The sequence below is a fragment of the Pavona decussata genome, unplaced genomic scaffold (assembly GCF_977016875.1).
Source record: "Pavona decussata unplaced genomic scaffold, jaPavDecu1.1 SCAFFOLD_62, whole genome shotgun sequence".
In the NCBI taxonomy this organism is placed as follows: Eukaryota; Metazoa; Cnidaria; class Anthozoa; order Scleractinia; family Agariciidae; genus Pavona; species Pavona decussata.
In genome coordinates this window covers 980,001-992,525 of record NW_028145483.1, presented here as the reverse complement: position 1 = coordinate 992,525, position 12,525 = coordinate 980,001, and the positions used below count along the sequence as shown (strand labels likewise).

The window sequence follows — 12,525 nt, the reverse complement described above, 5'->3', positions numbered from 1 at the left end:
TCAGATTTGTCAGCATTCTCTTGAGATTTGGCGATCGAAGCGTAAAAAAGATGGCGTGACACACTGTCACGGGTACAAATATTTTTTCCTTTTAGAAAAAAAAAATGAAGCGACATTTAAAAGGAAGCATTTTTCATTCGCAGTGGAAAAATCTTTGGATCGAAAGTTCGGTAGCGTTACGGACAAATATATATTTCGGCTGCGTTTCATAACTGGAAACAGAGTATCCGTTCGCTCTGATGCGGAGTCCAGTTCGTTATTGTGTAATATTATTATGTTGAAACAAATAATTGGAAAATTTTTTTCCTCTTTCTTTATCACTGTCATGAATAAATTAAACTAGAAATAGGTAAAACGCAGCAGATTTGAACGACATTAACCTGATTAAAAGTTTCGACTGTTATGTTAATTACTGCATCGTTTGCGTGAAATATACGTTCGAAGTAATGTTTGTTTCCCTCGTCCGTTGATCATGAGCGAGTTTTTTAGATCTCTGTAAGTAAAGAAAGGGAAGAGAAATAGCATAAAGGGTCCATCTCCGTTTTTAAAAACATTGTCTATAGAGTTTTCCAATCATCATACATCTAAAAATGAGAGCTCGTGATTAGTGATTATAGATGCAAAAACTGCGTGATTTAGTTTATTAATTAAATTTGCAAAAGAAAGCACACGCACACTCAACGACAATAACAACAACCAAAAAAAGGGAAAAAAGTAATAACAAAAAGAAATAACAATAAAGGCCGTAACAAATTTAATGAAACCAAGATAGTGGTCAATACCCGTGTTATTAGTAATGTTATTTTGCTGCGCTTTTTGATCCTGAAATATTCTTTATGTGAAGATCAACGTAATTAACTAATTAGATTTTTTAACGTCCTCATTGCTTTTTTGGACGTATGAATAAATTGAATAATTATTACACCAGAGAAACAGTAAGGAACTGTAAACTAAACGGCGAGCATGGAAGTTTGGTGTTCGTTTACGTTGATAGTTGGTGGGCAATGTTCGTTTGATCGCAGACAGAACAAGGTCCAGAGAGATAGTACCCCTGCTGTCCTGTACAAAGAATATTGACCAGCACAAGTCATGTTCTGGTTTTCAAGATGTGGAACGAGGTTCAGCTTATTCTTGCCCATTCGGCCACGTTTTTAACGCCAGGAAACATCAAGACGATGACGATTTGGGCTTATCTGTTGAGAAACATTTATCACAAAAGACACTTATCGGCCCCGGTAAGTTACTGGGACTTTCGAGAAACGGGCCCCAGGGCTTATAAGAGGCAGTTTAAGGTATTCCTGGATAAATAGGAGAGAAGGTAGACACAGCGGGCGTTTTCCATTTACCAAAAGATTCCGGAAAATTCCGAGAATTTCGGTGGGAAATGTTTATCGGTGAAGAACGAGTTCCATTTAACACATGTTCCATCCATTTCCTTCTCCGTCCGATGTATTCCGCACAAAAAATACAAAATGGCGGCACAATTTTTGTGGTTAAACGAAATTGTAGAGTCGGTCTTTGGAAGAAGAGAGTCTCGTGAATTCAAAAAATTATGATGACATTGCTATCCTGGCGACGATTGCAACCTATATGAGACGCGATCTTCACCAAAATCAAGGTTTTTATGAAAATATTTTGCCGCGATATAGATAAGCTTATACGATTGATGAATTTAAAAGCCACTCCAGGATGATTTGAGGGACCATTGAAGCTCTGTGCAGAGAAGTACAAGCCACAGGAAGAGCTGCTCAACGACACGCACTTGAAACAGCTGCTGTGAAAGGGTGAATGACAAAAGACTTTGTTTAATTACAGATGCAAAATTTTAGGCTTCAAGGCGGGAAATAATCGGAACACTCAAAGAACCCGAGGGTGAGATGTAATGTTTTCTTCGATAAATACTACTTACCATTGACATACATGGCACAGTTGTGATAAATTAACGCTTGAAAATCTGGAGCCAAGCCATGACACACCGAGCATTCGTATAAAGTACTACTCGAGGATAGGAAAATCACCGAGGGAGTAGAAGAAGCCGGCATATTTCCTTACCGAAGATATGGTCGTGAACAGCCTGGAACTGGTCAAACCTTGTGAAACTCATAAATGGAACACGCAGTTCCATCGGAAAAGTTTCCAACGGGAAAACGGGACTACCTTTTCACAAGTTCCATTCTTTCCGGAAATGTTTCAGTGGAGCGAACCAAAAAAGCATGTTCCATTTACAACCCAACCGGAATTTCTGGAGTATCTTGGTAAATGGAAAACGCCCAGAAATACCAAATGTATAGGAGCCGTAGCATGTCCTTATTGCTACTTCGTGACATTGACACAATGTTCTGTTTTAGTTATTTTTCGTTTCTCTCCAGAAAGAAGTCGTTTCCTCTTTATCAGTTGTGGATGAGTTAAAGTGCCACTACGATCAAAATTTTGCATCCCTTTTTTTCTTCAGCTTTGGAAAGTAGAAGTGATAAATACTAACCACGCCAAATTTTACATCGAAATTCCAACGGGAAGACCAGTTATTTTAAACGCGAAGTTCAGCTTCGCTGTGCCGCCATTACTCGAACGACAAATGGCCGTGAACTACATAGAGAGCTGGATCTAGTTGCACCGACAGCAATATGACGTCATACGCGCACAACAACATGGCCTGCTTTCGAATGTTCGATCTCGCTGAAAGAAGCCACTTCTTTTTATTTTAGTAGCTCAAGGGCCGTCTTTACAACGCACACGTATTGTGGGCAACCGAAAGAAACCTAATGGTGGTTGTTTGAATATTTATGGTTCTGAAATACGTCAAAAGGGGGTAATTTCTTCAGACAAATCGTCTTTTTGTACATCGCACCGAAGTACTAAAGTCTGTAAAGACATATCCTCTCGACGACTTCGGCAGCTGCTTCGAGGGAAACTCAAACGCAAGGACTGCCATGCAATGCTACTGCCTCAATGCTTACTTTTCCAGGGTAAAGCGAGGGACTAAGTGAAGCGATTAGGCCAAGGTAACTAATCGGAAATGAACTGTTTTCGTGAATGCGTGCAATGAAAGCAAGTGGCGCGGAGTGGTGGTGTGTATGTTTTGTTTATAGCTCATTGTAATGCTTTGTTTGTCCAGTGTTCATTACGTCTACTTCCCATAAGTGTCATGCTTTGGTAAAATAAAAGTGCATAGATACTCCATTTTATTCAAATAATAATAATAATCGCTTGTGGTATAATAAATATTGACAATCGACTGCCTCGAGTTTTTTGAATGCTCTCTTCGTACAAAGCACCCAACACATTTCTGAAAGACTTGTATGCCGACTGTAGAATGCACAGCAAGGCGAGATTTTCGATCTGTATTAAATGAGCAATTGTAATTAAACTGATTGTGACATTGACATGAAAAATTAATCTCTATATATTGAAACAATCACATGATATGTGAAAGTACAGGTCAGAAGAAATTTGCAGGCAACTTTCCAGCTGATGTGGACCTGCTGACACTCCAACTTGCAAAATTCTCTAATGTAGCTATCACTGATTACTGTGAGTCAAGAAGGTCTTGTAGCAATCCTATTTGGTCTGTGTTATTAACTAATTATAATACTATTATTGAGCAATTTTTTTAAATATCACTTGTAAATATGCTTTGACTGCACCTTTGTGCAGACTTGCAGTGAATATTATGCTGAAAGTTATCTTGTGGGACAAGTCAAGATAATATCTACAATTCAAACCATATTAGTTTGTACTAAAGAGAACAAATGAACCAAACTGACAAAATTATGGGAAAGTATTTTGTCCAATACCCTATTCTAAAGAGTGTGGAAAACTACCGGTGCTTGGTAAATTTCATCTTTGTGTTTGAATTATTAATTTTGTATTTGTGCCTTCTTTTGTTTTCTTGGCAAAGTCTGTTATATGGACAGCCAATTTTACAGCATTTTTTGTACAACATAATAAATTTCTAAAAAAAAGTATTGCACTGTTTTGGTATATACCAGAGACAGTACAAAGGCGTCAACAAGGTCACCAAAGCACACCATGGTAAATAGGACTACCCATGGTAAATAATGCCATAGTAAATCTCACTTAGCTTTTAGTTTAGATCTGTCAACGACACTCCCTGAACCTTAAAATACTGGGATCTGTATTATTAGGGTTAGTTTAGGGAAGCATGAAGGCATTTTTCAGAAGAATGGGCCAGGATCTTACACTAAGGTTTACATTGTACATAATGTGCAAATTTATAAATGGAAGGGAGAGGAGGAGAACTACCAGCAAATTTTTGCAATATTTAGCATTAATATCATATCAATATGACAAGTAGGTACTGGTAATGCAGACTGTGTGTGTGTTTTTTTTAAAAAGTTGCTGTCATACCCATGCCATCAAGAACCACAATGCTGCAGGCAACGTGAGAGTAGACAGCAAGACTGGCCTCTGACTTCAAGGGTAAACTTATCTTTATACAGGGAAAGTTTTTGGCCAGTGGGATCATGGCATGCATTCTTGTGCTCTGAGTATTCTCATTGTTGTAATGGTTATCAGAGAGGGCCACAGCAAAAGGCATAACTTTAAATTTTATCTTAGAAACTGCCTACATAGCTGATAGGAGAGTCTTCAAAAAAATATCCTGGATATAGGTCAAGCACATTAATATAAACAGTGAAGGGATTATGGAAATTGTTCACTGATGGCCAATTATTTTGTTGGCTTGTTCATAGTGAGGGAAATTTGAGTGTTATGTCATAACAGCAACAACAAAAACAAAACAAACCCCCCCCCCCCCCAAAAAAAAAAAAAATTAATAATAATAAAATGAAATAAAGTAAAATATGTGGTATTATTGGCATAAAAAAATGGCTTTGATATTTAAAGCTGGCCCTGTTCTTAGTTCTGGTTATTTTCTGAAGGCCAAAGTAAAACCCCACAGATATCAACATCCAACATACATGTAAGAAAGCCAGGGCTATTTGACAGAAGAAAAAAGCTAAACAGAATAGAAAGACAACGAACACATAGTATAAGTATAAAGCATGAAAATGTTTGTGGGGTCATGTAAGATAAAACTTACAAGGTAGAAAAAAATTAAAATGAAGTTCATGTCGCTGAACAAAAACAAAAAATAAGCTGTGGTTTGTGTGAAAACTTAGGTTAAAGTAATAATTGGCTCTTAATTTAAAACACCAAAGAAAAAAGACATTAAATCTCATTTCTGGTAGAATCTCCAAGAATAATTAAGGTATATCTGTGGAAAGGATGGTCATTCTTTCATAACTATAATATTTCAATTTTATGTCTGTGAACATTGTATGATTTGTGGGAAAATACAATACTGTTACAGCACAGTGTTATGCTGGCTCTCTCTCAACACATAAAATGATTACAATTATAGTGTCAGTTTTAGATGAGATAAGAGGCTGGTTTGCTTGTTTCACTCAGATTCACACATCCTCATTGACCAAGGAACAAACATTATTAAAATAACAAATATGGATGACATATGATGCAAGCCTACTAAGGTTTCCTCCTTAGCCGTCCTCCTAAACTTTCTTATTAATCTTTAGTTTTCCAGCTGCATTTGAGGGCTTTACAACAATTTATTGTTGAATGTTACTTGGACTGTGGCTTTAAAATATTAGGCCCCTCATGATTACTTCATTTACTGCTTGAAAGTTGTTGTAGAATGAGGAAGGGATCTAACCAGGTAATACCTGGTAGATTACAGCCCTGTAGTATTGTAATATTGCAAATATTCTGTAGATTACAGCTATAGCTACCCACTTTTCAACTGAAGTTAATTATACATCATTTTAGTTTTGTCAAAGCTTTATTGAACTATAAAAAAACGAGGTTAATAGTTCTTTTTTTCTTGACTCATTATGCAGCTTTGATTGATACTTGTGAACACCATACACGCCACCAACATATAAACATTAACATGTATTGGTCTGGAGTTATCCATCCTATTCAATAATTTGTTGCTCAAGTGCTTCTGCGAAAAGTGATTAGGTTCCGTTTACTAATCCCAAATAGAAAACATACCCAGAATATTAAATAACCATATGTCTACCTCCAATACAGGTGCTGAGTAAAAAATGCCGGAGTGAATTCGTTTCTTCTTCGGCTTTACATGTAAATCTCAGGCTTGAATGAGCTGTTCGCGTGTCTTCGAAGCGTATTCTTTGCAGTCATACGACTCCAAATCCACCGCCAAGGAAATTATAATCCAAGATATTCGATAAAATTGTCCTTTAGATCGCTTTTCACCAAACTGGATGGCGAATCTTACAAATAATCTTGCCTATTCACTTACTTTAGGACTAGCGATTACTGAGGACGCACGATGTTCGATGCGCGTATGACGTCACACAAAGATCTCATACAAGCAACCGCATTTTAGAATGACCACGGGCGTCACTTTGCCGTCGGAGTAATGGCGGACGGGTTTTCGATGGTTTTCGGCCACTTATTCCCAGGATCAGTAAGCTTGTATAAAGCTAATTAATAGCTATTTTTGCAATTTCGAGCTCATTAAATGGATTGGAACACGAAAAGGGCGAAAATAGAAGTAAAAATTTTCGTCGTAGTGGCACTTTAAGGGGGACAATTAACATACCGACCAAATTTGACGGCATTTAAAATGCTTTGTTGGACTTCGAATATAATGTGCTCGTTTCTGAGTATTTATTTTTCGTGCGAAGTATGGAAGCAAACGGACATTAGTTAGGAAAACTAGTCGCTTAAAATGGTCTTTATCCCCCATTTTAAATCATCATGGCAGAAGAAGACATCGAAACATAGAAATCTTTATGGTGACACTTCCGGTTCATGGTTGTCACGCAACAGTGTAGCTTGCGAGTTGTTTATTAGAAAAATATAGAAATGTTTATTAATTCGTAAACTGGATTGTGTTGTCAAAGTTCTCTTGATTCAGAGGGTAAGAGTACAGAAATAACCCCAGTGCGGGTTAATGAAGAATTCGATGCTAAATTCTTGTTAAAACGTGCATGAAATGATCATGAAATACTAAAAATGAACTCGTCGACACACTAATTATGCTTGTATCGAGCACAGATAGATGAAGAAGATGCCCAAATCTTATGTTAGATTGTTGATTAAGGTATCAGCTTAGTTTCCCTACCTTTATGTCTCAAAATAATGCACGTTTTTGAATCTCTTTTGGCTTTCGTAGTTCGCGGTCACCGGCTATGCCACGCCATTGTTTACAATGCGAATGCCAGATTTTCGACAGGGTAGGTGATAAATTCGAAGCCCTGCGAGTCACTTAAAATAATTTACCCAAACCTTTGTTTTGATATTATGATTGATAAGTACACAGTGAAGCCATAGAAAGTCATTTTATGATAATCTAAGTTATCGCCCATGGGTAAAATTGCCGGTATTTAAGTTCGAAAATTTGGTTATTAAAAATTTGCATTTATAGCATGTTGTTCTAGATCAGTTTCGGGCATAAAAGTAACGTATGTTTTGAATGTTTTTCTGTGGAACAGAAGTAGAAGACCTAGAAAAACAGTAGATGTTATTTCAAGATCCGTGACAGACTGTGGATTGATACGCAGCCGGCCAAAGTTAAGGAAAATTCCGTCCGGCGGGAAGCGGATTTTGGCTCAACTGAGTTGAAAATCGTTTTTCGCATGTTTACGCGTAAGGAAGCCGTATTTGAAAAAACTAACTACAGCCCGTTTTGTTTCTTAATAGGGCCTACCTATGAGCAAAATATGAGCGAAATCGATTTTTTGACTTGTGCCACCAAAAGTTGATTTCGGTCGATATTTGTGGGAAGCCGCTCTTAAAACTACTTACGAGTGACTATAAGTATTTCGCTGACGTCATTATGACATCATGGCGATGTTGCTATGACGTCATTCAGGAGCAATAAGTTCAAATCGGCAAATAGGTTATTGACAGGTAAAAACTTAGGAGAACACCTCCGATTATCCTTCGAAATTTTTTTTCGGTGAGGGGGGCGAGGGTGCTTATATTCCCAATTTTACAGCTTGATCCTGTCCACAGGCAACAACCTTTTTTGATAATTTTGTAAATGAGAAAATAAAAAAATGGTTCACGAAAATGTAATGATTTAATCTTCAAAGATGATGTAACTCGGGGCGATTTTGAACCCAACATTGTAGCGTTAAAAATCGTCCTTAGAATTCAAAGCCGCAGTTTTTAAAATTCGCATACCCCAGAACTCTGCGGAGTATAGTGCTCTCGGCCCTTTTAAAGTCCGGTTGGAAAACGGTCGGGCCTCAAAGAGCGCTGAAACTGTATCCCAAAAAATAATGTATTATTCAGTGAGTGACACAAGCACTGACTCTGGAAAAAGAAATCTGAGTGAAGACCTTCCGATTACTAGTTCGGATGCTCTACCTCTGAGCTAGAGCAGACTCGTGGGAGAAAAGGCCATTAAACAAGGTTTTTGTGACAGACATCCTGCCTACTACTAGGATTTGAATGTCCGCAATGTGAGGCATATGCGCAATTGGAACAAGTGTGATGGTATGTTTTAAGCCTAGTGAATGAATAAGAATAATGTATTATTCAGTGAGTGGCACAGGCATACTCGGATAAAGGAAATCCGTGTGCTCCAATAAGGAGTCGAACGTAAGACTTTCCGATTACTAGTTAGGATGCTCTACCACTGAGCTACAGGAGACTCGTGGAAGCTAAGGCCATCAAACTAGGTTCATGTCCCAAATACTACCTATATCCCAGGTCGATGCTATACGCCATCCTATCTTGTGTTTAGCTGTCTATCTGTGTTTTTCAATGTTCTTGTTTTTTTAACTCGAGTGCTCTTATCGCGCTTTGCATTGTCATTACTATCGTTTAGTTGCATAGCCTTTTTATTTATTTATTTATTTTTTTTAATTCGCCTTCTCAGCGTCCAAAACAATTTGGCTGTCCAACATAACATCGCACAGGTTCTCTCTTCAAAGTTCTTGTCTCTTCTACTTCTTCCGAGTCACTGCTTTGGTCAGCCGCCTGTAGTATAAAAAAAAATACGAGAACGGATTATTAGTGCTGGCTAAGAGGTATTGAATCCACACTTTCACTTACATCTAAAATGCTCCGCTATCAGAGATTAAACGTTTTAAACAAATAAACTTTTATATATTAAAAAGTCAGTTAAAACTAACAACAACACTGACTCTATTCAACAAATTTCGGACGGTGATTGAAAAGGAAGATCTTGATGTTGGTCCTGTGTGTCAGATCTCCTTTCTATTTAAAATTTTTATAACTGATAAGTCGTAAAAAAGGAAATCAAGTGCATGAATGTGTATACATATAAAAATCTATCACTCGGTACACATAAAACTGCATTAGCGCTGAACTTTTTTTTATCAAACATGCATTCAAATAACTACATGTATGCCTATTTTTGCCTAGAACGGTAAACTATACAATTCATATTCCAACGTACAGGATTATCATAATTATAAAAAACAGTAGAAAACAATAGCAATTAAGAAACATATTGGGCTACAGAATCGAAATTGAAAAATATTTCTCAAATCATTAACAATTCATCAACTTCTGAGACCGTGGTTTGCATGCGTGGATGTGTGTTCCTAATTACCATAAAATTTTGCCAACTTTAGCCTTGAATTTCTCCAAGATTGTTGAACATTTGAGAAGCCATATCAAACACGCGAAAGTGTGTTTTATCAGATATCCATTCACCTCGAAGTCGTTTAGTAAAAGGCTGCGCCTCGTTTTTTCAACCTCTCAGTGTTTAGAAATCTGATGAAACACGCCTTCTCGTGTTTGACATATTACTTCTAGGACTAGCTTGCCCGAAGTTTGTTTTGAAAACCCGAAACTATAAGCTGGGTATAGAGTAACGAACCTGAGAGATAAGATGTGAGATTGGATTTTGTATTACCTCGGCAGAACGTAACTCCAAACGATGTAGCAAATCCAGTCCTCTCTGGCTTGGCTTCGCGAGCACTGCGCATGCGCCAAGAAGGACGACCGACATGATTAACAGAAGCTTTGAGTTCATTTTCTGTTGAAGAACGGCTTGATATCGGCCTACGCAATAAAAAATAAAATGATTAAAAATAAAAAAAAGATGAGGGAAAAGATGTGGGGTAATTAAGAGTAATGTTAAAAGGCCCAACTGAAGCTTTGGGCGTAAAGCTTTTTTTAGGTCCGAAAGACTAGACTAGAAATACTAAACGTTCTTTTTCTCAATTTGGCTTAAGCCTGCGGAATGAAATACTGTGCCTTATAAGAGATTTGCCTGAGAAGGAATTCAAAGGAGAAATTCGCCGGCTACTCTTCGATATTTTAGCAAATGGAAATGACTATATCGAAACGCCTATAACAATACAGAAAATAGGTCTAGCTAATTAGTTACAACTCGTTAATTTTCAACTTTTTTGTTTCCCTCGTGATTTCTTTACCTTTCCCAAATTCCGTTCCTACAAGAGAAAATGAGGGGACGGAGAGGGACATTGAGGGCGTTGGCCGGGATATGTCTGATTGTAATAATGAATGATGATGATGATGATGATGATAATAATAATAACGGGAGATTTGCGTTTTTGTTTCTTAAAAAAATGAGTACAGGTGCAAAGATGAGAACAGTGCAAACCAATTCTGGCCTTTGATGCTAGCGCAAAACTACTCAATTTTACCTAGAAACTAAAAACAGCGAGCGATATTAAAATGTAGGATAAACATGGTCACGTGGTTATTTCTGCCGTTTGTTGTAAATCTAATACCATGGCGAGAAACGGGAATCTTGTGTAAGCGGAGGTAGTCTTTATAACAGGCCCTTTACTCAAGTAGGGCACGATGCCATGTGCGCTTCTCGAATCGATTGTCTCCAAGACCCCCTCGTACAATGAGTTGTGCGTCTGCGGAGCAGGAAAGACTCGACGCCGAAAAACTGAACTGTTTAAACAGGTATAAATAAACTTAAGACAAATTAAACGAAATATATGCGAAGAAATTGGCTACCAGCGTGGGACTGACCGACAACAATACACCAACAAAACTGGAGACGAACCCGACGAATTAGAGATTCTTTCTATTCAGTATTAAGTGACTGCAGTCGGAACCGAAGGACCATCTTTGGACTTGCCAAGCCTGCGAGCAAGCTCTCGCGGGTTGGGGGGGGGGGGGGGGGGTAGCTCCTTCTCCCCCCGACCGCACCCCGAGAGCTTGCGCATGCTCGCAGGCTATCTTTGGACAGGATTTTATAGTCGCTATAGAGAGGCGGCCTTTGTAGAGAAGTTTTTCATTTCAAAGATTTGTGTGAATGAAAGGCAAGTCGGGACAAGAAAACATGGCCGCTACGGAGATGTAGGCACTGTAGAGAGAGATAGACGTTAGTCAGTAGGTGCGAGAGCTTTTTGGCCGAAGGCCGATCACAAGTCGCTAAATTCTCTTTACGTGTCGCCTGTATGACATCAGTTTTAGCACATTTTTATAAATATCGTTCACAAACATGTGACAAAAGCTTTTGGAATCACAAGAAAAGTATTTTCAAAATCAAGATTCTGCTTAGAAAAAGTGATCGTCTAGTTTGAGAAAGAAATCTCAGCAAGAATTTCGGATTGTTTCTCATTTCTTTAATTGGCAATAACTTGCTTAGAAAGAAAGCAGACTGCAGCATAAATAAGCATCACCATTCTTCTAATTCAACGGGCAAGATGTATCGATAGCAAACTTTTTATATGAAAAGCAAAAGGCCCAAAGCCCATAACGAGATTAATATTGTGAAAGTGATTGCGATGTGTTATCATAAACAGTTGTTTTTTAATAGCAAGCAGTGCACGCTGTCAGCGAAACGCTTTGGTAATAACTTATGATTGGTGTAATACGCTTACGTTTTGGGCAGCAGTGAAAAATCCAAGCCAAACTTACCTTCAGGTCAGCCAAAATCAGGAGTGTTGAGCGAAGTCAGTTCGCGAATCGGACGCACGCTTTTAAATTGTTCCTCTAAAATTAACTTGCGTCCTCTTAAAACAATGGCACGATTTTCAGTCAAAAAAGTAATTACAATGTAATAAATCTATGATTACTTAGTATGTTTGATCTCTTTTCAGTTGAAAGTTGTTGCACATATGGGAAGATTTTATTGACTTTTGAGCCAAAATATTTGTCTTTCCCATGCGCTAAAATGAAAGACGAAACGACTTTCCTTTTTTAAAAATGACTGCCACCTAATTACGACAAACCTTTAATATTATAAATAGATTTCCTTGTTGAAAACGTACGAAAGAAAATGATACCTTAGCCATGAAATGTATTTACTTCGCTTAGCATGGCAAGAGTCTCCGATTTGCTACGCCTCTGTTGCACGTAATACTAATTTCTAGTTGTATACAATAATTGTTTCCAAAGAAACTTTTTTATCTTGTTTCTTATCTTTTTTTTTTTCTTTTGCTTATTGCGCTCAATCACGCTACGTTTTGAAGAGTAATGTTTCCGGTTAGGTCCAACCATAGTTTCTAAAGGCAAAGGCTGGAGAGGTGTGCCTCCAACAAATTGAGGCAA

General features: G+C 37.9%; 2 long non-coding RNA genes across 5 annotated transcripts in view; both read right to left on the bottom strand.

The window, feature by feature from the left end:
• The window catches only part of LOC146478871 (uncharacterized), a 221,721-nt gene that overhangs the window by 79,225 nt on the left and 129,971 nt on the right, over positions 1 to 12,525 (bottom strand). The gene's annotated exons all lie outside the window — the stretch shown is intronic.
• LOC146478886 (uncharacterized) overlaps positions 8,795 to 12,525 on the bottom strand; it is a 10,951-nt gene continuing 7,220 nt past the window's right edge. Inside the window, exons 1-3 of one of the 3 annotated variants that reach the window (XR_014865044.1) lie at positions 11,893 to 12,036; positions 9,902 to 10,050; positions 8,796 to 8,997 (exon numbers count right to left, since the gene is read on the bottom strand). This is a non-coding gene — a long non-coding RNA (uncharacterized LOC146478886). Of the gene's footprint in view, positions 8,998 to 9,901; positions 10,051 to 11,892; positions 12,037 to 12,525 lie in introns of those variants that run through there. The other 2 variants (XR_014865045.1, XR_014865043.1) reach the window with 2 other exon arrangements.